The 25062-nt window shown below is 45.0% G+C and overlaps 10 non-coding genes across 10 annotated transcripts; all 10 read right to left on the reverse strand.

Annotated features, from left to right (window-relative positions):
* Window positions 1-5585: 5585 nt before the first annotated feature.
* LOC141225199 (U2 spliceosomal RNA) lies at window positions 5586-5776 on the reverse strand. The gene has a single exon (XR_012292478.1). It is a non-coding gene; the product is annotated as a U2 spliceosomal RNA (small nuclear RNA).
* A 1115-nt stretch (window positions 5777-6891) lies between these two features.
* LOC141225200 (U2 spliceosomal RNA) lies at window positions 6892-7082 on the reverse strand. The gene has a single exon (XR_012292479.1). It is a non-coding gene; the product is annotated as a U2 spliceosomal RNA (small nuclear RNA).
* A 1115-nt stretch (window positions 7083-8197) lies between these two features.
* LOC141225525 (U2 spliceosomal RNA) lies at window positions 8198-8388 on the reverse strand. The gene has a single exon (XR_012292797.1). It is a non-coding gene; the product is annotated as a U2 spliceosomal RNA (small nuclear RNA).
* A 1115-nt stretch (window positions 8389-9503) lies between these two features.
* On the reverse strand, window positions 9504-9694 carry LOC141225201 (U2 spliceosomal RNA). Its single transcript, XR_012292480.1, has one exon. It is a non-coding gene; the product is annotated as a U2 spliceosomal RNA (small nuclear RNA).
* A 3368-nt stretch (window positions 9695-13062) lies between these two features.
* LOC141225653 (U2 spliceosomal RNA) lies at window positions 13063-13256 on the reverse strand. Its single transcript, XR_012292919.1, has one exon. It is a non-coding gene; the product is annotated as a U2 spliceosomal RNA (small nuclear RNA).
* A 6070-nt stretch (window positions 13257-19326) lies between these two features.
* Window positions 19327-19517, reverse strand: LOC141225202 (U2 spliceosomal RNA). Its single transcript, XR_012292481.1, has one exon. It is a non-coding gene; the product is annotated as a U2 spliceosomal RNA (small nuclear RNA).
* A 1112-nt stretch (window positions 19518-20629) lies between these two features.
* Window positions 20630-20820, reverse strand: LOC141225203 (U2 spliceosomal RNA). The gene has a single exon (XR_012292482.1). It is a non-coding gene; the product is annotated as a U2 spliceosomal RNA (small nuclear RNA).
* Window positions 20821-21935: 1115 nt separating this feature from the next.
* Window positions 21936-22126, reverse strand: LOC141225204 (U2 spliceosomal RNA). Its single transcript, XR_012292483.1, has one exon. It is a non-coding gene; the product is annotated as a U2 spliceosomal RNA (small nuclear RNA).
* Window positions 22127-23238: 1112 nt separating this feature from the next.
* On the reverse strand, window positions 23239-23429 carry LOC141225205 (U2 spliceosomal RNA). Its single transcript, XR_012292484.1, has one exon. It is a non-coding gene; the product is annotated as a U2 spliceosomal RNA (small nuclear RNA).
* Window positions 23430-24544: 1115 nt separating this feature from the next.
* LOC141225624 (U2 spliceosomal RNA) lies at window positions 24545-24727 on the reverse strand. Its single transcript, XR_012292895.1, has one exon. It is a non-coding gene; the product is annotated as a U2 spliceosomal RNA (small nuclear RNA).
* Between the last annotated feature and the right edge of the window lie 335 nt (window positions 24728-25062).

A 25062-nucleotide genomic window follows, 5' to 3' on the forward strand; every position in this document is an offset into this window, starting at 1 on the left:
TCAAAAGAATCTAGGCCATATAATCTGATAACTTTCTCCAGGATGGCATATTGTTGTGGAGGGGATAACAACACTGGGCTTGTTAAAGAAATGGATATCCACTTTCGCCTCCTAAAAATGTGGCCAGCTGCATATCTTAAAAAATGTGCCCAAGGGCTTGAAGCAAACATATATTTAAAACAGAGGCTAAAAAACTTGGAGTATAAAAACAGTTTGACGTTGGGAACATCCTTACCACCAAGGTGGTGCATCTTGTACATTGTTTCTCTCTTCACCTTTTCGAACTTAGAGTTCCACACAAATTCAAACAGCATTCTCTGTAATCTTCTCGCTGTAAGGTCACTTGGGGGATAAACATAACTGAGATATAACATGACAGGAAGCAGAAGGGCCTTAATAATTAAAACTTTACCTTCGATTGTTAATTTTCTTAATTTCCAAAAGTCAATCTTCTTTTGTATTTTGTCCCTTACTCCATCCCAGCTCTTCATTCCATCATTCTGTCGATCAAAAATCACGCCCAGAATTTTAATCTTCTCTGACTGCATCGGGAGATCAGGGATGGACACATCCGCCCAATTGCCACGGACAAAACAATCACATTTCTCAATGTTTAACTTAAAACCTGAGGCTTCACAAAAAAAATTGGTCGTTCTTATAGCTCTCCTGAGAGCGGCAGGTGATGAACAAAAAATAGTAATATCATCCATGTAGCCCATTACCTTCACATCTCTTCCATGTCCTCCAGGGATAGGGACACCTTTAATCACTTTATCCTCTCGTAGCATAGATAAAAGAGGCTCTATTGCACATATAAATAGCACTGGGGACAAAGGGCAGCCTTGCTTCACACCTGAATGCAAAAACACTTCATTAGACAAAAATCCATTGATTAAAATTTTACTAAAAGAGTTCTTATATAAAAGTGCCACTTGCTTGATAAAAATTTCAGGGAAGCCCATTTTTTTTAAAACCAACCATAAAAAACAATGAGAGACACGATCAAAAGCCTTTTGAAAATCCAACGATAAAATTGCTAAGTCTTGCTTCCTGGATTGCTGGTACCATATGACATCGCGGATGGTATTGAGATGCTCCGCAACTCCTCTTCCTGGCACCCCACATACCTGGTCTTCATAAATAACTTTGGATAAAACTTTTTTAAAACGGTTCACTAAAATTTTGGACATCAACTTGTAATCAACATTCAACAGTGTGATTGGTCTCCAGTTTGCCAGATGGGATTTGGCTCCTTTTTTAAAAATCAGGGAGACCAGACCACTTCTCCAAGATATAGGCAGGATATCACACTTAAAAGCTTCTTTGATTACTAAAAACAAGTCGGGTTTTAAAAAATTCCAAAATTCACGATAAAATTCAACAGGCAAACCGTCAGAACCAGGGGTTTTCCCATAGGAAAAACTTTTGATAGCAGCATCTACTTCCGACAAGGTGACTTCAGTGCATAACAATTCTTGGTCTTCGCGGCTCAGACTATTTTTTAATGAATTAAGGGCATCTTCAGTAAAAGACTGGTCTATAGTTTTCTCATTAAAAAGCTGCTGATAAAACTGGTGAGCTTGGTTGAGCATACCTTCAGTTGTAGTTTCACCCTCTAATTCTGTTATCATTTCCTTAGCAGCAACTACTTTTTTAAAAAAAAATCTTGAGCACTTTTCATTTTTCTCCATCACTTCAATTTTTGAGTTATAAATTATTTCCTTACCCTTCGACTCTATACTCTTTTTAATTTCTTTTTTTGTTGCTTCAATTAAATCGTCCATTTCAAGTCCCACATCTCTTAGTTGATAACAGGTCTGCAATTTAGTAATAAGCCTTTTATGCCAAGCGGACTTTTCTCTTGCATTGGCTATGCTGACCTTGATAAAAAAACTTTTTATCTTCATCTTGCTGTATTCCCACCATTCTAGCAGAGTTAAAAATTTTTGTTGTTTTGTTCTTAAATAATTAAAAAACGCTTTAAAATCTGTTCTTACCTTAGGATCTTGTAACAATGTTGTATTTAGCCTCCAAACTCCTCTTGCCTTGACAAGCCCAGGTAATTCTAACTCTGATAGCAACATCTTATGATCTGAAAAAATGTTTGGGATTAAGACAACAGATTTGACATTCACATATTGGGACATGAAAATAAAATCAATACGAGATTTAGAAGAAGAGTTCTCCCAAGTATAACCGGGATCATTACTACGGATCTCTTTCCAGGAGTCTCTAAGAAAAAAATCAGTTAACAAATCCTTTAGTTGTTTCTCTGTTTTGTCTTTTTTAGGAACGGTGGAACTCCCGCTTCTCCCTTCACCAGGCAAGACACAATTGAAATCCCCACAGAACATCAGAGGCGATGAACCAGGTAGGTAATATTGCACATCTTCAAACAACTGATGTCTCTCTTCCTTCACCGGAGAAGCATAAATGTTCAAAAGTCTAAAGTCCACACCTTTAAAACTAATATTTAAGAAAAGAGCACGTCCAGAAGAAATGTCCACAAAAGAGTTGATTTTAAAGTCATGCGACCTAAACAGCACTCCAATGCCAGAGGAACGATTTTCATTATCTCCGGACCAGATAGAGGGCCCATGAGGCCAATCTTTTCTTAAATCTGCATAATTCATATCAAAGTCAATGTTACATTCTTGCAAACAAAAGACATCACAGTCCACTGTTGACAGGTAGGAAAACAAAGCAGCCCTTCTTGTAGAGCCCCTTATACTCCTCACATTGAGCGAGGCTACTTTAATTGATGAGGTCATGATAGGTTAGTTCAGGTCACACTACTGTCAGAATCAGACATAAAGCCCACCGATGTTAACGGGCTCTGCACTTCTGAGTCCGAAAAAGAAATGTTTATAGGGTCTGAAGGCCTTGGCTCCTCAGGAGGGGCAGCGGGAGCCATTGGCTTGTATTGCAGAAGACTTGGTTTTAATGGACACTTCTTGGAAGTCTCCCTGGCCACATTCTCATCAGACCTATCATCTGTTTTCCTTTTCCTACGAGTTTCCAGCTCCATTGCTTCTTCCTCCGAGCTAAATGTCCCGATTTCAGCAGAGGGACTCCCCTCCACCACCATATCACCCGGATCAGAATCAGCAGCCCAGTCCTTAGATGAAGCTTCCCTCCTCTCAGGACGGACAGGTTTCTCAGCTGGAGGTTTCTGCATAGACGTGGGCTTATGCGCAGCAGGAATAGGAGAACTGGCAGGTTTTCCCTGTGCAGCAGGCACTGAAGTGCTTGTGGACCCGCCTACAGGGGGTTGTGTTCGCACAGTAGATACAGGAGCACCGGTGGGACCCCCCTTAGCAGCAGGAGCAGGAGGGTTGGTTGGCTTCCTCTGTGCAGCAGGTGCAGACGTACCACCTGATGTACTAGCAGGCTTGGTCTGTGGAGCAGGTACTGGAGAGCTAGAAGACTGCCCCCGCGCTGTAGACGCACCCGCAGGAGCAGGAACAGCAGAGGGTTGCCTCTGCCCCCCGGGAGCAGATGGAGGCACACGGGCAGGTTGCTTTGCCAGCGTTTCAGCATAGGTTTCCGCCTTTTTCTTCAAAGGACACTCCCGGAAGGAGTGACCTGGGACCCGGCAGATGTTGCACACCATCTCATTGGTACAGTCCATTGTGGCATGTCCATGCTTGTAGCACTTCTTACAGATTGCCACCTCCTCCTTGCAGTTCTCATAAGTGTGACCGAAACACATGCATTTCCGGCAGAAGAGGGGCATGTCCGGGTAGAAGAGGCGCCCCCGCTCCCTACCGATCAGGAAACTTGACGGAGGATGACGCTGACCACCAATGCCATTTGGATCTTCACAAAATTTAACAAAAAATTTATGCTTTCCCGTCCAGAGGTTTTCCTCATTCATGACCTTGTGGGAATACCGCAGTTCTGGGAAATAGTTTTGAAGAAAGCAAATAATATTAACTAAGGGAACATGAGGGTTGCTCATCTGAACCACGAGCGGCTTCTCTCCACCGGAGTAAAGGATGACAAAGGTGAGTCCTTTAAGATCCTCATCTGAAAGGTGCAGGTGAATCTGGCGGAAGAGGTTCTGGCACGCATACTCCGACTCCAGAGTCAAAGTGAAGGAACCGGGGCGATCTTGAAGGGCCAGGATGTCTTCCCTCTTTACTCCTAGGATCTCCAGCAGCACTCTCCTCACGAAAAACTTCAAGGTCAACTTCTCCTTGGATGCATCATCCACTTCGATCTTGAAAGAGTTCTTGATGCGAAGGTCACCAGCTCTGGCATAGCGCACTGCGGCCGCTACTGCTGATGCCATCTTCAAAAGGTAGATAGGGTCGATCGCCTTCTTGGTTTCTTTGCGTATCTGCCCCCTAAAGCAGCATGAGGCTTAAGACGGCTTTTACACCGCCGATGCCTCAAGGCCAAGGGCACGATTGGCTTAGAATCCTTCTGGCAAGATGTGGTATCTTAGCCAAAAGGCCGAGAAGCGATAACCAGAATTGGTTTCAAACTACGGAGCCACCCAAGGATCCTGAAAAGTCCATTTGTGGAGATGAGCTCCTGCACTCCCGTTAAGAAGACATGTTGTCAACCTCTAGATCCCTTACATGCCTGCACTTTTCGGCTTGCTGCTGCTGCAATCCACGCGTTTTAGATCTGCATAACTCCACCTCTTTAAACACAGCACCTTCACCCCCTGCTGTTCCCACCCGCCTCAACACCGTTGGAAGGGAGGAGAACCAATTAAGGCGGGGGGTGGGGTGGAACGAGCAGCTGTCTACCCTTAGCAGGAGGGCTCCTGATTACATACCTCTCCTGCTGCTGCTGCTGCTGGCTGTCCAGCAGCAGACTGAAGGTGGCTGCTGCTGTGCACAGGTATATAAAGGCTCAGAGCCTATTATGACACGCGCAGCCAGCGTTCCATTGCCACATTCCATCTACTGCAGGCAGGATACCTGGCTGGCTGAATGTCGCTGAGAAGCTCACAGAGACCGCCATAAGCAACAGTTTAACAGAATGCCACAGACTAATCAACCAAACTTTTTGGGTTGGGTTCTCTTTTATAGTCTGCAGGCATTAAATGAAAGAAGTCAGTGTTCCAGCAGAAGGAGACAACGTTTCAGAAAAGGCATTGTAGCAAACCAAAAAAGAAATTTTAAGCGCAGCAGAGTAACCAGCGCACATACCTGTTAGCTCAGGTGAGTTTAAAAGGCTGCTGTTGATAACAAGGGCATTTGCTAAATAGATGGTGTGTGTGCAACAATATACTGAAAGGTCAATTATATTGTGCAGCTTATCTCACCACCTGTAGTTATTTAGGTGAAAGCTCCAAAATGCTTGCCTAATATGTCTGTTTATCCAAAAGGAAGTAAAAAGGGAGAGCTAGAAAGATAGCATTGCATCACATTACATGGCAATGCAATGCACAGTTGCTGAAGTTGAACCAAAATGAGCTTGTAATCTGGCTTCTGCAACTTTGAACATGAAAAATCCAATGAGGAGAAGAAAAGCAAAGCCAAAGAGTCCATCCCAAAATCCGACAAACAAGCAAAATGAACAAAAAACATTGAATTCAATTCTTTCTGATTTTAGAAACTGCATTAAAGAAGGGGTGCACCGGTCCTGGAGATACTGCAATACCAGGTCAATGCGTGGAGTGGACAGAGCAAGCTCTTTTTCCATCTCCCTGTTCTAAAAATCCATTTAATATATGGTCCCCAGATAGGGGACGTATCAGATATTAAACTGATAAGAACAGATACTACACTTGATCTTAGCCAAAAGGCCGAGAAGCGATAACCAGAATTGGTTTCAAACTACGGAGCCACCCAAGGATCCTGAAAAGTCCATTTGTGGAGATGAGCTCCTGGACTCCCGTTAAGAAGACATGTTGTCAACCTCTAGATCCCTTACATGCCTGCACTTTTCGGCTTGCTGCTGCTGCAATCCACGCGTTTTAGATCTGCATAACTCCACCTCTTTAAACACAGCACCTTCACCCCCTGCTGTTCCCACCCGCCTCAACACCGTTGGAAGGGAGGAGAACCAATTAAGGCGGGGGGTGGGGTGGAACGAGCAGCTGTCTACCCTTAGCAGGAGGGCTCCTGATTACATACCTCTCCTGCTGCTGCTGCTGCTGGCTGTCCAGCAGCAGACTGAAGGTGGCTGCTGCTGTGCACAGGTATATAAAGGCTCAGAGCCTATTATGACACGCGCAGCCAGCGTTCCATTGCCACATTCCATCTACTGCAGGCAGGATACCTGGCTGGCTGAATGTCGCTGAGAAGCTCACAGAGACCGCCATAAGCAACAGTTTAACAGAATGCCACAGACTAATCAACCAAACTTTTTGGGTTGGGTTCTCTTTTATAGTCTGCAGGCATTAAATGAAAGAAGTCAGTGTTCCAGCAGAAGGAGACAACGTTTCAGAAAAGGCATTGTAGCAAACCAAAAAAGAAATTTTAAGCGCAGCAGAGTAACCAGCGCACATACCTGTTAGCTCAGGTGAGTTTAAAAGGCTGCTGTTGATAACAAGGGCATTTGCTAAATAGATGGTGTGTGTGCAACAATATACTGAAAGGTCAATTATATTGTGCAGCTTATCTCACCACCTGTAGTTATTTAGGTGAAAGCTCCAAAATGCTTGCCTAATATGTCTGTTTATCCAAAAGGAAGTAAAAAGGGAGAGCTAGAAAGATAGCATTGCATCACATTACATGGCAATGCAATGCACAGTTGCTGAAGTTGAACCAAAATGAGCTTGTAATCTGGCTTCTGCAACTTTGAACATGAAAAATCCAATGAGGAGAAGAAAAGCAAAGCCAAAGAGTCCATCCCAAAATCCGACAAACAAGCAAAATGAACAAAAAACATTGAATTCAATTCTTTCTGATTTTAGAAACTGCATTAAAGAAGGGGTGCACCGGTCCTGGAGATACTGCAATACCAGGTCAATGCGTGGAGTGGACAGAGCAAGCTCTTTTTCCATCTCCCTGTTCTAAAAATCCATTTAATATATGGTCCCCAGATAGGGGACGTATCAGATATTAAACTGATAAGAACAGATACTACACTTGATCTTAGCCAAAAGGCCGAGAAGCGATAACCAGAATTGGTTTCAAACTACGGAGCCACCCAAGGATCCTGAAAAGTCCATTTGTGGAGATGAGCTCCTGGACTCCCGTTAAGAAGACATGTTGTCAACCTCTAGATCCCTTACATGCCTGCACTTTTCGGCTTGCTGCTGCTGCAATCCACGCGTTTTAGATCTGCATAACTCCACCTCTTTAAACACAGCACCTTCACCCCCTGCTGTTCCCACCCGCCTCAACACCGTTGGAAGGGAGGAGAACCAATTAAGGCGGGGGGTGGGGTGGAACGAGCAGCTGTCTACCCTTAGCAGGAGGGCTCCTGATTACATACCTCTCCTGCTGCTGCTGCTGCTGGCTGTCCAGCAGCAGACTGAAGGTGGCTGCTGCTGTGCACAGGTATATAAAGGCTCAGAGCCTATTATGACACGCGCAGCCAGCGTTCCATTGCCACATTCCATCTACTGCAGGCAGGATACCTGGCTGGCTGAATGTCGCTGAGAAGCTCACAGAGACCGCCATAAGCAACAGTTTAACAGAATGCCACAGACTAATCAACCAAACTTTTTGGGTTGGGTTCTCTTTTATAGTCTGCAGGCATTAAATGAAAGAAGTCAGTGTTCCAGCAGAAGGAGACAACGTTTCAGAAAAGGCATTGTAGCAAACCAAAAAAGAAATTTTAAGCGCAGCAGAGTAACCAGCGCACATACCTGTTAGCTCAGGTGAGTTTAAAAGGCTGCTGTTGATAACAAGGGCATTTGCTAAATAGATGGTGTGTGTGCAACAATATACTGAAAGGTCAATTATATTGTGCAGCTTATCTCACCACCTGTAGTTATTTAGGTGAAAGCTCCAAAATGCTTGCCTAATATGTCTGTTTATCCAAAAGGAAGTAAAAAGGGAGAGCTAGAAAGATAGCATTGCATCACATTACATGGCAATGCAATGCACAGTTGCTGAAGTTGAACCAAAATGAGCTTGTAATCTGGCTTCTGCAACTTTGAACATGAAAAATCCAATGAGGAGAAGAAAAGCAAAGCCAAAGAGTCCATCCCAAAATCCGACAAACAAGCAAAATGAACAAAAAACATTGAATTCAATTCTTTCTGATTTTAGAAACTGCATTAAAGAAGGGGTGCACCGGTCCTGGAGATACTGCAATACCAGGTCAATGCGTGGAGTGGACAGAGCAAGCTCTTTTTCCATCTCCCTGTACTAAAAATCCATTTAATATATGGTCCCCAGATAGGGGACGTATCAGATATTAAACTGATAAGAACAGATACTACACTTGATCTTAGCCAAAAGGCCGAGAAGCGATAACCAGAATTGGTTTCAAACTACGGAGCCACCCAAGGATCCTGAAAAGTCCATTTGTGGAGATGAGCTCCTGGACTCCCGTTAAGAAGACATGTTGTCAACCTCTAGATCCCTTACATGCCTGCACTTTTCGGCTTGCTGCTGCTGCAATCCACGCGTTTTAGATCTGCATAACTCCACCTCTTTAAACACAGCACCTTCACCCCCTGCTGTTCCCACCCGCCTCAACACCGTTGGAAGGGAGGAGAACCAATTAAGGCGGGGGGTGGGGTGGAACGAGCAGCTGTCTACCCTTAGCAGGAGGGCTCCTGATTACATACCTCTCCTGCTGCTGCTTCTGCTGGCTGTCCAGCAGCAGACTGAAGGTGGCTGCTGCTGTGCACAGGTATATAAAGGCTCAGAGCCTATTATGACACGCGCAGCCAGCGTTCCATTGCCACATTCCATCTACTGCAGGCAGGATACCTGGCTGGCTGAATGTCGCTGAGAAGCTCACAGAGACCGCCATAAGCAACAGTTTAACAGAATGCCACAGACTAATCAACCAAACTTTTTGGGTTGGGTTCTCTTTTGTAGTCTGCAGGCATTAAATGAAAGAAGTCAGTGTTCCAGCAGAAGGAGACAACGTTTCAGAAAAGGCATTGTAGCAAACCAAAAAAGAAATTTTAAGCGCAGCAGAGTAACCAGCGCACATACCTGTTAGCTCAGGTGAGTTTAAAAGGCTGCTGTTGATAACAAGGGCATTTGCTAAATAGATGGTGTGTGTGCAACAATATACTGAAAGGTCAATTATATTGTGCAGCTTATCTCACCACCTGTAGTTATTTAGGTGAAAGCTCCAAAATGCTTGCCTAATATGTCTGTTTATCCAAAAGGAAGTAAAAAGGGAGAGCTAGAAAGATAGCATTGCATCACATTACATGGCAATGCAATGCACAGTTGCTGAAGTTGAACCAAAATGAGCTTGTAATCTGGCTTCTGCAACTTTGAACATGAAAAATCCAATGAGGAGAAGAAAAGCAAAGCCAAAGAGTCCATCCCAAAATCCGACAAACAAGCAAAATGAACAAAAAACATTGAATTCAATTCTTTCTGATTTTAGAAACTGCATTAAAGAAGGGGTGCACCGGTCCTGGAGATACTGCAATACCAGGTCAATGCGTGGAGTGGACAGAGCAAGCTCTTTTTCCATCTCCCTGTTCTAAAAATCCATTTAATATATGGTCCCCAGATAGGGGACGTATCAGATATTAAACTGATAAGAACAGATACTACACTTGATCTTAGCCAAAAGGCCGAGAAGCGATAACCAGAATTGGTTTCAAACTACGGAGCCACCCAAGGATCCTGAAAAGTCCATTTGTGGAGATGAGCTCCTGGACTCCCGTTAAGAAGACATGTTGTCAACCTCTAGATCCCTTACATGCCTGCACTTTTCGGCTTGCTGCTGCTGCAATCCACGCGTTTTAGATCTGCATAACTCCACCTCTTTAAACACAGCACCTTCACCCCCTGCTGTTCCCACCCGCCTCAACACCGTTGGAAGGGAGGAGAACCAATTAAGGCGGGGGGTGGGGTGGAACGAGCAGCTGTCTACCCTTAGCAGGAGGGCTCCTGATTACATACCTCTCCTGCTGCTGCTGCTGCTGGCTGTCCAGCAGCAGACTGAAGGTGGCTGCTGCTGTGCACAGGTATATAAAGGCTCAGAGCCTATTATGACACGCGCAGCCAGCGTTCCATTGCCACATTCCATCTACTGCAGGCAGGATACCTGGCTGGCTGAATGTCGCTGAGAAGCTCACAGAGACCGCCATAAGCAACAGTTTAACAGAATGCCACAGACTAATCAACCAGGGCCGGCGTCAGCACCCGGCGCACCCGGGCAAATGCCGGGGCCCTGAGCAGGCAGAGGGGCCCACTGGCGGTCGCGCACCGCGCTGGGCTATGGGCGGAGGAGAGCGGTGTCAGCGCCCGCCCTTCTCCGCCGCTTGCTCAGGGCCCCGGCAGCCGGATACTTACCTCTCCCCGTGCCTCCGCAGATCAGCTGTCTTCCTGGTGCGCGCTCCCTGTGACGTCTCAGGTCAGAGGGCGCGGTGACGTCTTTACACCGCGCCCTCCCCTGAGCCGTCACAGGGAGCGCTGAGCGGGAAGACACCGACAACGCTGCAGCAGCGGGCAGCAGGCAGCGGGCAGCAGGTAGCAGGTGAGGAGAAGGGAGGTGAGTATTTGATTTTTTTTTTTTTTTAATGTATGGAGGCATGGGGCAGTATAAAGAGAAGGGGGGGGGCATCCTGCATGGGGCAGTATAAAGAGAAGGGGGGGGACATCCTGCATGGGGCATTATAAGGTGGGGAACAGCCTGCATGGAGCATTATAAGGGGGGGGCAGCCTGTATGGGGCATTATGTGGGGGGGGGGTAACAGCCTGCATGGAGCATTAAAAGGGGGGGGGGCCTGTATGGGGCATTATGTGGGGGGGAACAGCCTGCATGGAGCATTATAAGGGGGGGGGCCTGTATGGGGCATTATGTGGGGGGGAACAGCCTGCATGGAGCATTATAAGGGGGGGGGCATCCTGCATGGGGCATTATAAAGAGGGGGGGGCATCCTGCATAGGGCATTATATAGAGGGGGGGGTGACATCCTGCATGGGGCATTATAAGGTGGGGAACAGCCTGCATGGGGCATTATAAAGGGGGGCAGCCTGCATAGTGCATTATGTGGGGGGGAACAGCCTGCATGGAGCATTATAAGGGGGGGAAACCTGTATGGGGCATTATGTGGGGGGTAACAGCCTGCATGGAGCATTAAAAGGGGGGAGCCTGTATGGGGCATTATGTCGGGGGTAACAGCCTGCATGGAGCATTATAAGGGGGGGACAGCCTGTATGGGGCATTATGTGGGGGGTAACAGCCTGCATGCAGCATTATATGGGGGCCAGTATCCTGTATGGAGAGTTATAAGGGGACCGGTATCCTGTATGGAGCGTTATAAGGGGACCGGTATCCTGTATGGAGCGTTATATGGGGGCCAGTATCCTGTATGGAGCTTTATAAGGGGACCAGTATCCTGTATGGAGCGTTATATGGGGGCCAGTATTCCGTATGGAGCCTTATATGGGTGCCAGTATTCCGTATGGAGCCTTATATGGAGGCCAGTATTCCGTATGGAGCCTTATATGGGGGCCAGTATTCCGTATGGAGCCTTATATGGGGGCCAGTATTCCGTATGGGGCATAATATGGGGGCCAGTATTCCGTATGGGGCATAATATGGGGGCCAGTATTCCGTATGGAGCCTTATATGGGGGCCAGTATTCCGTATGGAGCCTTATATGGGGGCCAGTATTCCGTATGGAGCCTTATATGGGGGGCCAGTATTCCGTATGGAGCCTTATATGGAGGCCAGAATTCCGTATGGGGCCTTATATGGGGGCCAGTATTCCGTATGGGGCCTTATATGGGGGCCAGTATTCCGTATGGAGCCTTACATGGGGGCCAGTATTCCATATGGGGCCTTACATGGGGGCCAGTATTCCGTATGGAGCCTTATATGGGGGCCAGTATTCCGTATGGAGCCTTATATGGGGGCCAGTATTCCGTATGGAGCCTTATATGGGGGCCAGTATTCCGTATGAAGCGTTATATGGGGGCCAGTATTCCGTATGGAGCCTTATATGGGGGCCAGTATTCCGTATGGAGCCTTATATGGGGGCCAGTATTCCGTATGGAGCCTTATATGGGGGCCAGTATTCCGTATGGAGCCTTATATGGGGGCCAGTATTCCGTATGGAGCCTTATATGGGGGCCAGTATTCCGCATGGGGCCTTATATGGGGGCCAGTATTCCGTATGGAGCCTTATATGGGGGCCAGTATTCTGTGTGTAGCGATTCACCGGTTTCTGAGCTATTGTGGAATTTACAATAGATATCACTCATGTAATGTAAGAAGTTAAATCTTTGCATTGTACTATATATATATATATATATATATATATATTTCTCCGCTTTATCTCTGCATCATGAATCGTGGTATGTGTTAAAGGGGCCCACTGAGACTCTTTCGCCCGGGGCCCAGAAAAACCTGGAGCCGGCCCTGTAATCAACCAAACTTTTTGGGTTGGGTTCTCTTTTATAGTCTGCAGGCATTAAATGAAAGAAGTCAGTGTTCCAGCAGAAGGAGACAACGTTTCAGAAAAGGCATTGTAGCAAACCAAAAAAGAAATTTTAAGCGCAGCAGAGTAACCAGCGCACATACCTGTTAGCTCAGGTGAGTTTAAAAGGCTGCTGTTGATAACAAGGGCATTTGCTAAATAGATGGTGTGTGTGCAACAATATACTGAAAGGTCAATTATATTGTGCAGCTTATCTCACCACCTGTAGTTATTTAGGTGAAAGCTCCAAAATGCTTGCCTAATATGTCTGTTTATCCAAAAGGAAGTAAAAAGGGAGAGCTAGAAAGATAGCATTGCATCACATTACATGGCAATGCAATGCACAGTTGCTGAAGTTGAACCAAAATGAGCTTGTAATCTGGCTTCTGCAACTTTGAACATGAAAAATCCAATGAGGAGAAGAAAAGCAAAGCCAAAGAGTCCATCCCAAAATCCGACAAACAAGCAAAATGAACAAAAAACATTGAATTCAATTCTTTCTGATTTTAGAAACTGCATTAAAGAAGGGGTGCACCGGTCCTGGAGATACTGCAATACCAGGTCAATGCGTGGAGTGGACAGAGCAAGCTCTTTTTCCATCTCCCTGTTCTAAAAATCCATTTAATATATGGTCCCCAGATAGGGGACGTATCAGATATTAAACTGATAAGAACAGATTTTTTTCTTTTTCCTCAGATTAAGACCCACATTAATTTATGCATCATAGCGCATATTCACATAACGGGTTCTCAAATCATCATTCGGAAAACCAAAAACAAAATCCCAAAAAACACAACCCTGCAATTAACTGTTACTTACTGTAAGAAGTCCAATGTGAAAAGTTCCAGAGTGCTTCTGCTGCTGTCTCACCATACTTCTTTTTATCCAATAAATAGGCATAAAACAGTCTGGCAAGAAAAATCTTTCTGCATTCCATGGGGGAAAAAACAATCTTTTTAAAAATCACCAAATTCCGAACGTCCCATAAAACCTCTTTATATATGACAAAAATAATCCAGCTTGCCCGCTTCCTTTGCGAGTACTTAAAATCTTGACCTATTAAAATCCTTTCAAAATCGAAACAATGAAAACCAACTAAAGCAACAAACATACGTGACAACAAGGTAAAAACTTTTTTAGCAAAAAAACAGTCCCAAAAAATATGCTGTATTGTTTCCACCTTATTGCAACCTTCCCTAGGACATAGTTCTTGAACCTTTATCCCCCGGTCATTCAAAAAAGCCCTTGTTGGCAAGCATCCATGCAACGCCATCCAGTTTACATCCTTCTGTCTGTTGCTGATTCCACGCAGGAAAAAAAGCTTCCACACCTGTCCAGACTGTGCATTATTACAAAACGGCACATCACATAACATCTCCTTCTTCTTAATACCTGAGACAATCAGTTTTTTGTCCGGTCTAACCATGGAGCTTATCCCATTTTGATCATAGAAGGACCTAAGCACCACATAAAAAAACGGTATCACAAACGAAACTGGTTTTCTTAAATCCTTCTCACACCAGCTCCATTTCTGGAAAAGCCGTCCTGCTAAATATTTGCACATGTCCGCAGTCCTGTTATTGCACTGGGATAATTTATAAATGTTCAAAAAATAATGCATTCTTAAAAATAAGTCAATGTTAGGAAAATCACAACCCCCATTTTCCACAGAACACATAACCATTCCTCTTCTTAGTTTCTCCATTTTGGATCCCCAAAAAAACACAAACAGTTTCCTTGTCACTCTCTTTGTCCAAAGCACAGCAGGTGGGAAAATCAAAGCAGTGTACAGCAGAAGCGGGAGAATCACAGACTTGATTACCAGCACTTTCCCTCTCAGCGACAGGTTCCTTAGTTTCCAAAAGTTCAACTTCTGATCCATTTTGTCTTCTAGAATCTTCAGGCTGCTTTTCCCTTTCAGTTCCTTCTCAAAGATGACACCAAGAACCTCAATTTCCTCCCTACTCTCCACTCCTGCCACGTTAACCTCAACCTGCCTCCCAAAGTTACAAAGCTGGCACTTTCCCCAATTCACCGCCATACCAGCCACACAACAAAAAATCCTTACGTGCAAATTCACTCTATTGAGATCCGCCTGTGAACCACAAGTAAAAACAATATCATCCATATAACTTAAAGACTTGACTGGACCCCCGGATCCCCCAGGAATAAAAACACCAGCCACACACTTGTCAACTTGCACACTTTTTAAAAGGGCCTCCACCACACAGATAAAAAGAATTGGTGACAGGGGACAACCCTGCCTAACTCCCGATAAAATATTAAAACTGGAACTCACATGCCCATTAACTAAAATCTGGCTACTGACCCCACAATAAAAACTCTTAATGACCATCAATAATTTATCCGGAACACCAAGGTGACTTAAAGCAGAGAACAAAAATCTATGTGATATTTTATCAAAGGCTTTCTCCAGGTCCACCGACTGTAACAAAAGAGCATTCTTATTCAAATTAGCCTGATAAATTAAGTCTCTTAGAAGCAGCAAATTATCTGAAATTTTCCTACCAGGCACTGCACATGCCTGATACTCCCCCACCATATCACCTATCACATCTGCCAGTCTACCAGCCACAATTTTAGAAATAATTTTGTAATCACTGTTTAACAATGTTATGGGCCTCCAATTTTTAATATCCCTCATGTCCCCTTTCTTATGAATCAGCGTAACAATCCCCCTACGCATAGAAACCGATAAAATCCCATGAGTAAAACCATATTGCACCACCCGGGAAAACTCCACACCTATAATATCCCAAAATCTAACATAAAATTCAGCAGGAAGACCATCACAGCCTGGCGTCTTGCCTTTCGCCAAGCCATCCACTGCCCGTCTAATTTCATCTTTCCCAACTTCCTCACTTAAAAACCCAATTTTCTCCTCAGGAATATTATTAGTTAATACTTTGCAATAATCATTAATTTCCGCATCACTGGCTCTACTATCGTTAGAGAAGAGTGTTTCATAAAAGGAAAGAATACTGCCAATCATCTCATCCCCAGATACCTCCCCTGCAGGAGAAAAAACAGACTTAAAAACCCCTTTAGGTTTAAAACATTTTTTAAAAAAGTATCTCGAACATTGCTCATTTTCCTCCATGTGCTTTATTTTTGCCTTAAACATAATAGTCTTCCCTTTTTCAATAAGTATCTTCTTCAGTTCGTCCTTCAAATCTGCAATCTCTTTATCCACCTCCATCCCCGCTCTCTTAAACTTATGGAGTACTTCCAATTTTGAAATAACAGCAGCATCATGATCCCTTTTGGCTTTCGCTCTCCTAAAACACACCCCTTTAAAATAACATGCAAATTTCTCCTTAGCCCAGTCCCACCACTCTAGCAAATCTTTAAAAAGGTGCTGTTCAGACACACAAGACAAAAACACTTTATTAAAACCAACCTTAACACTCTCCTCTTCCAGCAGGCTTACGTTCAGCTTCCAGAGTCCCTTTCCAAAAGCCAGGGACTCAGCTATACACAGATCTACCACTATCATCTTGTGGTCAGAAAAAGTCGTCATCACGTGGTTGCACTTGGCCACCTTAATCCCTTCAGACATAAAAACATAGTCAATTCGGGAAACACTACGTCCACTATCTGATATGTATGTGAACTTATCACTTGGCCCAACCATCAGACCAGCATCCGTGTAGCGTAAATCCTGCACAATCTGATTTAAAATATTAGACGTAACATCAGTCCTACCTTCCGTAGAGCTCTTACGATCTTTTGCGGATCTGACACAATTAAAATCTCCAGCCACTATAGTGAAGTCTCTGCCTGGTAAAAACAACTTTAGAGACTCCAAAAACCCAACTCTTGCTTGTTTATCAGCAGGGGCATAAACATTAAAAACCCGTACCCGCTGACCTAAAAAATCCACTAATAAAAACAAACATCTCCCAGGTATGATTACTTTAAACTCTAAAACCTTTAGACTGGAATTACACAGTAAAATGCCCACCCCTTCATTCCTGTTTTCTGAGCATGGGGACCAAAAAGATTGCCCCTTATTCCACTCACTCTCATGCGGGGCAGATTTAATTACACATTCCTGCAGACAGACAATATCTGCATTCACACTGTCAATGTACTCCAGTATCCCTGCTCTCCTACAAGCAGAACCAATCCCTCGTACATTCAGAGAAGCAACACACAACGCCATCATAACAACAGGAAAAAATCTCCACCATACCCGATCCATCATGAACCAGGAGAAAACCCACTCCTGCCACCCACTTTTCTACGTATATCAGGCGACTCAGAACTCGAGTCCCTGTTAGAATAACCTGGTCTTAGGGAGACTGGATCTTCCTGCCCCCCAGACCAACACCCCTCCACCTTACTTCTTTTAATCACGGAGGCATAACTCTCCTCCTTGCCATCATCTTCCTCCTCATTTTCACTCCAATCACTGTTAACCCTATCACGCTGCTGAGGGGTTATAGTTCCATCCGAATCAGAATCCTCCTCCTCCAAAACCTCCATTTCCTCACCCCCATCTCTTCCCAAAACAGGATTCACTGACTCCGCCATATTAGACAAATCCATCCCATCACCCGGGCCATGCACATCAGCTACTTTGTTTATTACTTCCAGCCCCTCCCTCAAACCAACTTTCTTCTGGCTCCGCCCCTTTTCCTCCATCTTGGGCACCGCATGGTCTCTTCCCCTACCACCATCTTGTTTTTGGCTTTCCCCCTCTGAGTCTGAGCCTTCGCCCTCCTCCCCACTTTCCTGCCGAGTCTTCTTCTGCCTCTCTTCAGCGTCCACCTGTGACCTAGGAATCTGAGCCCACAATCTACATTTCCTTGCAAGGTGATCTGCATGTCCACACAAATCACACACCTTATTCATTGGGCAACCACTTGCAACATGCCCAGATTTCCCACAACCTCTACAAACATCACCTTGCACTGGACAATCTTTCTGAACATGTCCAAACTCATGACACTTCCTACAATATTCCATCTGTCCATTATAAAAACAAAATCCCCTTTCTCCTCCGATAGAAAACTGTGCAGGAATGCTCTTGGCACCCCCAATAGCTCTATCATCCGGTCTCAGTTTTACAACATATCTCCTCTTGCCATTTAGATAATTGTATTTGTTCTTCATTCTTCCCAAAAATTTAACCTCACTACAATACCGAGCTAAAAAATTGGAAACAGTCTCATCCGGAACTTTAGGGTTATACATGTGCACAACCACATACTTATATGTCTGCTGGAACAGAGGTTCCAGTGCAATAAACTCTAGGCATTTCAATTCCTTTTCTTCCTTCATTCGTACCAACTCCATGTAGACTCTCTGGCAAATACTCAAAGAAACAAAAGTGATATCATAAATTCCTTGTTTCTGAAAATCCTGCAGTGCCAATACATCCGTTACCTTCAAGCCATTAATGTTCTTCAAGACATCAACGCAAACTTGGTCCAAACCGATTTCTCCTTCATGACCTGCAGCCACCTTCAGACGGACCGAGTCCTCTAATCCACGTGTTTTCTCCACCATTTTTACAGCAGATAAACACAATCGCCGCTCAATCGCACACTAGGGCCCCACAAGGGGGAACCCCAGTCACAACTGCCCTCCAAACAACACCAGCAGCAGAAAACCACCACTGATCTTGCCAAAAGGCCGAGAAGCGATAACCAGAATTGGTTTCAAACTACGGAGCCACCCAAGGATCCTGAAAAGTCCATTTGTGGAGATGAGCTCCTGGACTCCCGTTAAGAAGACATGTTGTCAACCTCTAGATCCCTTACATGCCTGCACTTTTCGGCTTGCTGCTGCTGCAATCCACGCGTTTTAGATCTGCATAACTCCACCTCTTTAAACACAGCACCTTCACCCCCTGCTGTTCCCACCTGCCTCAACACCGTTGGAAGGGAGGAGAACCAATTAAGGCGGGGGGTGGGGTGGAACGAGCAGCTGTCTACCCTTAGCAGGAGGGCTCCTGATTACATACCTCTCCTGCTGCTGCTGCTGCTGGCTGTCCAGCAGCAGACTGAAGGTGGCTGCTGCTGTGCACAGGTATATAAAGGCTCAGAGCCTATTATGACACGCGCAGCCAGCGTTCCATTGCCACATTCCATCTACTGCAGGCAGGATACCTGGCTGGCTGAATGTCGCTGAGAAGCTCACAGAGACCGCCATAAGCAACAGTTTAACAGAATGCCACAGACTAATCAACCAAACTTTTTGGGTTGGGTTCTCTTTTATAGTCTGCAGGCATTAAATGAAAGAAGTCAGTGTTCCAGCAGAAGGAGACAACGTTTCAGAAAAGGCATTGTAGCAAACCAAAAAAGAAATTTTAAGCGCAGCAGAGTAACCAGCGCACATACCTGTTAGCTCAGGTGAGTTTAAAAGGCTGCTGTTGATAACAAGGGCATTTGCTAAATAGATGGTGTGTGTGCAACAATATACTGAAAGGTCAATTATATTGTGCAGCTTATCTCACCACCTGTAGTTATTTAGGTGAAAGCTCCAAAATGCTTGCCTAATATGTCTGTTTATCCAAAAGGAAGTAAAAAGGGAGAGCTAGAAAGATAGCATTGCATCACATTACATGGCAATGCAATGCACAGTTGCTGAAGTTGAACCAAAATGAGCTTGTAATCTGGCTTCTGCAACTTTGAACATGAAAAATCCAATGAGGAGAAGAAAAGCAAAGCCAAAGAGTCCATCCCAAAATCCGACAAACAAGCAAAATGAACAAAAAACATTGAATTCAATTCTTTCTGATTTTAGAAACTGCATTAAAGAAGGGGTGCACCGGTCCTGGAGATACTGCAATACCAGGTCAATGCGTGGAGTGGACAGAGCAAGCTCTTTTTCCATCTCCCTGTTCTAAAAATCCATTTAATATATGGTCCCCAGATAGGGGACGTATCAGATATTAAACTGATAAGAACAGATACTACACTTGATCTTAGCCAAAAGGCCGAGAAGCGATAACCAGAATTGGTTTCAAACTACGGAGCCACCCAAGGATCCTGAAAAGTCCATTTGTGGAGATGAGCTCCTGGACTCCCGTTAAGAAGACATGTTGTCAACCTCTAGATCCCTTACATGCCTGCACTTTTCGGCTTGCTGCTGCTGCAATCCACGCGTTTTAGATCTGCATAACTCCACCTCTTTAAACACAGCACCTTCACCCCCTGCTGTTCCCACCCGCCTCAACACCGTTGGAAGGGAGGAGAACCAATTAAGGCGGGGGGTGGGGTGGAACGAGCAGCTGTCTACCCTTAGCAGGAGGGCTCCTGATTACATACCTCTCCTGCTGCTGCTGCTGGCTGTCCAGCAGCAGACTGAAGGTGGCTGCTGCTGTGCACAGGTATATAAAGGCTCAGAGCCTATTATGACACGCGCAGCCAGCGTTCCATTGCCACATTCCATCTACTGCAGGCAGGATACCTGGCTGGCTGAATGTCGCTGAGAAGCTCACAGAGACCGCCATAAGCAACAGTTTAACAGAATGCCACAGACTAATCAACCAAACTTTTTGGGTTGGGTTCTCTTTTATAGTCTGCAGGCATTAAATGAAAGAAGTCAGTGTTCCAGCAGAAGGAGACAACGTTTCAGAAAAGGCATTGTAGCAAACCAAAAAAGAAATTTTAAGCGCAGCAGAGTAACCAGCGCACATACCTGTTAGCTCAGGTGAGTTTAAAAGGCTGCTGTTGATAACAAGGGCATTTGCTAAATAGATGGTGTGTGTGCAACAATATACTGAAAGGTCAATTATATTGTGCAGCTTATCTCACCACCTGTAGTTATTTAGGTGAAAGCTCCAAAATGCTTGCCTAATATGTCTGTTTATCCAAAAGGAAGTAAAAAGGGAGAGCTAGAAAGATAGCATTGCATCACATTACATGGCAATGCAATGCACAGTTGCTGAAGTTGAACCAAAATGAGCTTGTAATCTGGCTTCTGCAACTTTGAACATGAAAAATCCAATGAGGAGAAGAAAAGCAAAGCCAAAGAGTCCATCCCAAAATCCGACAAACAAGCAAAATGAACAAAAAACATTGAATTCAATTCTTTCTGATTTTAGAAACTGCATTAAAGAAGGGGTGCACCGGTCCTGGAGATACTGCAATACCAGGTCAATGCGTGGAGTGGACAGAGCAAGCTCTTTTTCCATCTCCCTGTTCTAAAAATCCATTTAATATATGGTCCCCAGATAGGGGACGTATCAGATATTAAACTGATAAGAACAGATACTACACTTGATCTTAGCCAAAAGGCCGAGAAGCGATAACCAGAATTGGTTTCAAACTACGGAGCCACCCAAGGATCCTGAAAAGTCCATTTGTGGAGATGAGCTCCTGGACTCCCGTTAAGAAGACATGTTGTCAACCTCTAGATCCCTTACATGCCTGCACTTTTCGGCTTGCTGCTGCTGCAATCCACGCGTTTTAGATCTGCATAACTCCACCTCTTTAAACACAGCACCTTCACCCCCTGCTGTTCCCACCCGCCTCAACACCGTTGGAAGGGAGGAGAACCAATTAAGGCGGGGGGTGGGGTGGAACGAGCAGCTGTCTACCCTTAGCAGGAGGGCTCCTGATTACATACCTCTCCTGCTGCTGCTGCTGCTGGCTGTCCAGCAGCAGACTGAAGGTGGCTGCTGCTGTGCACAGGTATATAAAGGCTCAGAGCCTATTATGACACGCGCAGCCAGCGTTCCATTGCCACATTCCATCTACTGCAGGCAGGATACCTGGCTGGCTGAATGTCGCTGAGAAGCTCACAGAGACCGCCATAAGCAACAGTTTAACAGAATGCCACAGACTAATCAACCAAACTTTTTGGGTTGGGTTCTCTTTTATAGTCTGCAGGCATTAAATGAAAGAAGTCAGTGTTCCAGCAGAAGGAGACAACGTTTCAGAAAAGGCATTGTAGCAAACCAAAAAAGAAATTTTAAGCGCAGCAGAGTAACCAGCGCACATACCTGTTAGCTCAGGTGAGTTTAAAAGGCTGCTGTTGATAACAAGGGCATTTGCTAAATAGATGGTGTGTGTGCAACAATATACTGAAAGGTCAATTATATTGTGCAGCTTATCTCACCACCTGTAGTTATTTAGGTGAAAGCTCCAAAATGCTTGCCTAATATGTCTGTTTATCCAAAAGGAAGTAAAAAGGGAGAGCTAGAAAGATAGCATTGCATCACATTACATGGCAATGCAATGCACAGTTGCTGAAGTTGAACCAAAATGAGCTTGTAATCTGGCTTCTGCAACTTTGAACATGAAAAATCCAATGAGGAGAAGAAAAGCAAAGCCAAAGAGTCCATCCCAAAATCCGACAAACAAGCAAAATGAACAAAAAACATTGAATTCAATTCTTTCTGATTTTAGAAACTGCATTAAAGAAGGGGTGCACCGGTCCTGGAGATACTGCAATACCAGGTCAATGCGTGGAGTGGACAGAGCAAGCTCTTTTTCCATCTCCCTGTTCTAAAAATCCATTTAATATATGGTCCCCAGATAGGGGACGTATCAGATATTAAACTGATAAGAACAGATACTACACTTGATCTTAGCCAAAAGGCCGAGAAGCGATAACCAGAATTGGTTTCAAACTACGGAGCCACCCAAGGATCCTGAAAAGTCCATTTGTGGAGATGAGCTCCTGGACTCCCGTTAAGAAGACATGTTGTCAACCTCTAGATCCCTTACATGCCTGCACTTTTCGGCTTGCTGCTGCTGCAATCCACGCGTTTTAGATCTGCATAACTCCACCTCTTTAAACACAGCACCTTCACCCCCTGCTGTTCCCACCCGCCTCAACACCGTTGGAAGGGAGGAGAACCAATTAAGGCGGGGGGTGGGGTGGAACGAGCAGCTGTCTACCCTTAGCAGGAGGGCTCCTGATTACATACCTCTCCTGCTGCTGCTGCTGGCTGTCCAGCAGCAGACTGAAGGTGGCTGCTGCTGTGCACAGGTATATAAAGGCTCAGAGCCTATTATGACACGCGCAGCCAGCGTTCCATTGCCACATTCCATCTACTGCAGGCAGGATACCTGGCTGGCTGAATGTCGCTGAGAAGCTCACAGAGACCGCCATAAGCAACAGTTTAACAGAATGCCACAGACTAATCAACCAAACTTTTTGGGTTGGGTTCTCTTTTATAGTCTGCAGGCATTAAATGAAAGAAGTCAGTGTTCCAGCAGAAGGAGACAACGTTTCAGAAAAGGCATTGTAGCAAACCAAAAAAGAAATTTTAAGCGCAGCAGAGTAACCAGCGCACATACCTGTTAGCTCAGGTGAGTTTAAAAGGCTGCTGTTGATAACAAGGGCATTTGCTAAATAGATGGTGTGTGTGCAACAATATACTGAAAGGTCAATTATATTGTGCAGCTTATCTCACCACCTGTAGTTATTTAGGTGAAAGCTCCAAAATGCTTGCCTAATATGTCTGTTTATCCAAAAGGAAGTAAAAAGGGAGAGCTAGAAAGATAGCATTGCATCACATTACATGGCAATGCAATGCACAGTTGCTGAAGTTGAACCAAAATGAGCTTGTAATCTGGCTTCTGCAACTTTGAACATGAAAAATCCAATGAGGAGAAGAAAAGCAAAGCCAAAGAGTCCATCCCAAAATCCGACAAACAAGCAAAATGAACAAAAAACATTGAATTCAATTCTTTCTGATTTTAGAAACTGCATTAAAGAAGGGGTGCACCGGTCCTGGAGATACTGCAATACCAGGTCAATGCGTGGAGTGGACAGAGCAAGCTCTTTTTCCATCTCCCTGTTCTAAAAATCCATTTAATATATGGTCCCCAGATAGGGGACGTATCAGATATTAAACTGATAAGAACAGATACTACACTTGATCTTAGCCAAAAGGCCGAGAAGCGATAACCAGAATTGGTTTCAAACTACGGAGCCACCCAAGGATCCTGAAAAGTCCATTTGTGGAGATGAGCTCCTGGACTCCCGTTAAGAAGACATGTTGTCAACCTCTAGATCCCTTACATGCCTGCACTTTTCGGCTTGCTGCTGCTGCAATCCACGCGTTTTAGATCTGCATAACTCCACCTCTTTAAACACAGCACCTTCACCCCCTGCTGTTCCCACCCGCCTCAACACCGTTGGAAGGGAGGAGAACCAATTAAGGCGGGGGGTGGGGTGGAACGAGCAGCTGTCTACCCTTAGCAGGAGGGCTCCTGATTACATACCTCTCCTGCTGCTGCTGCTGCTGGCTGTCCAGCAGCAGACTGAAGGTGGCTGCTGCTGTGCACAGGTATATAAAGGCTCAGAGCCTATTATGACACGCGCAGCCAGCGTTCCATTGCCACATTCCATCTACTGCAGGCAGGATACCTGGCTGGCTGAATGTCGCTGAGAAGCTCACAGAGACCGCCATAAGCAACAGTTTAACAGAATGCCACAGACTAATCAACCAAACTTTTTGGGTTGGGTTCTCTTTTGTAGTCTGCAGGCATTAAATGAAAGAAGTCAGTGTTCCAGCAGAAGGAGACAACGTTTCAGAAAAGGCATTGTAGCAAACCAAAAAAGAAATTTTAAGCGCAGCAGAGTAACCAGCGCACATACCTGTTAGCTCAGGTGAGTTTAAAAGGCTGCTGTTGATAACAAGGGCATTTGCTAAATAGATGGTGTGTGTGCAACAATATACTGAAAGGTCAATTATATTGTGCAGCTTATCTCACCACCTGTAGTTATTTAGGTGAAAGCTCCAAAATGCTTGCCTAATATGTCTGTTTATCCAAAAGGAAGTAAAAAGGGAGAGCTAGAAAGATAGCATTGCATCACATTACATGGCAATGCAATGCACAGTTGCTGAAGTTGAACCAAAATGAGCTTGTAATCTGGCTTCTGCAACTTTGAACATGAAAAATCCAATGAGGAGAAGAAAAGCAAAGCCAAAGAGTCCATCCCAAAATCCGAAAAACAAGCAAAATGAACAAAAAACATTGAATTCAATTCTTTCTGATTTTAGAAACTGCATTAAAGAAGGGGTGCACCGGTCCTGGAGATACTGCAATACCAGGTCAATGCGTGGAGTGGACAGAGCAAGCTCTTTTTCCATCTCCCTGTTCTAAAAATCCATTTAATATATGGTCCCCAGATAGGGGACGTATCAGATATTAAACTGATAAGAACAGATTTTTTTGATTGAAGCTGCATCCAAGGCACTGAAAAATGTGACCGAAGTCACACCAAAACAGCGCACGAGGCGAGGATTCATGTGGACCCTTCCCGGAGGAGAGGGTCCCCAATAAACCATCCCCATCCCCCCGAGCCAGAAGGCCACAGCGAGGGTCAGGGATCTCCGATGCTCTCCCTAGCCGAAGCCGGAGAAGAGCCGTTTTCGTGCTCCCAGCTTCCATCTAGGCTGCCACCCTAGTGGAGCTGGAGCCTGTGTTGGTTTCTCAGCCCAAAGCTGACCGGACCTCCGACCGGGTTTATAAAAATTCCCCTTCCTAGCCCGGAGGCCAGGAATAGGGGGGGTTGCTCAGAAAGTATGATTG

This window comes from Phyllobates terribilis, unplaced genomic scaffold (assembly GCF_046119375.1).
Source record: "Phyllobates terribilis strain yellow unplaced genomic scaffold, ASM4611937v1 Scaffold_404__1_contigs__length_1715579, whole genome shotgun sequence".
Lineage (NCBI taxonomy): Eukaryota > Metazoa > Chordata > Amphibia > Anura > Dendrobatidae > Phyllobates > Phyllobates terribilis.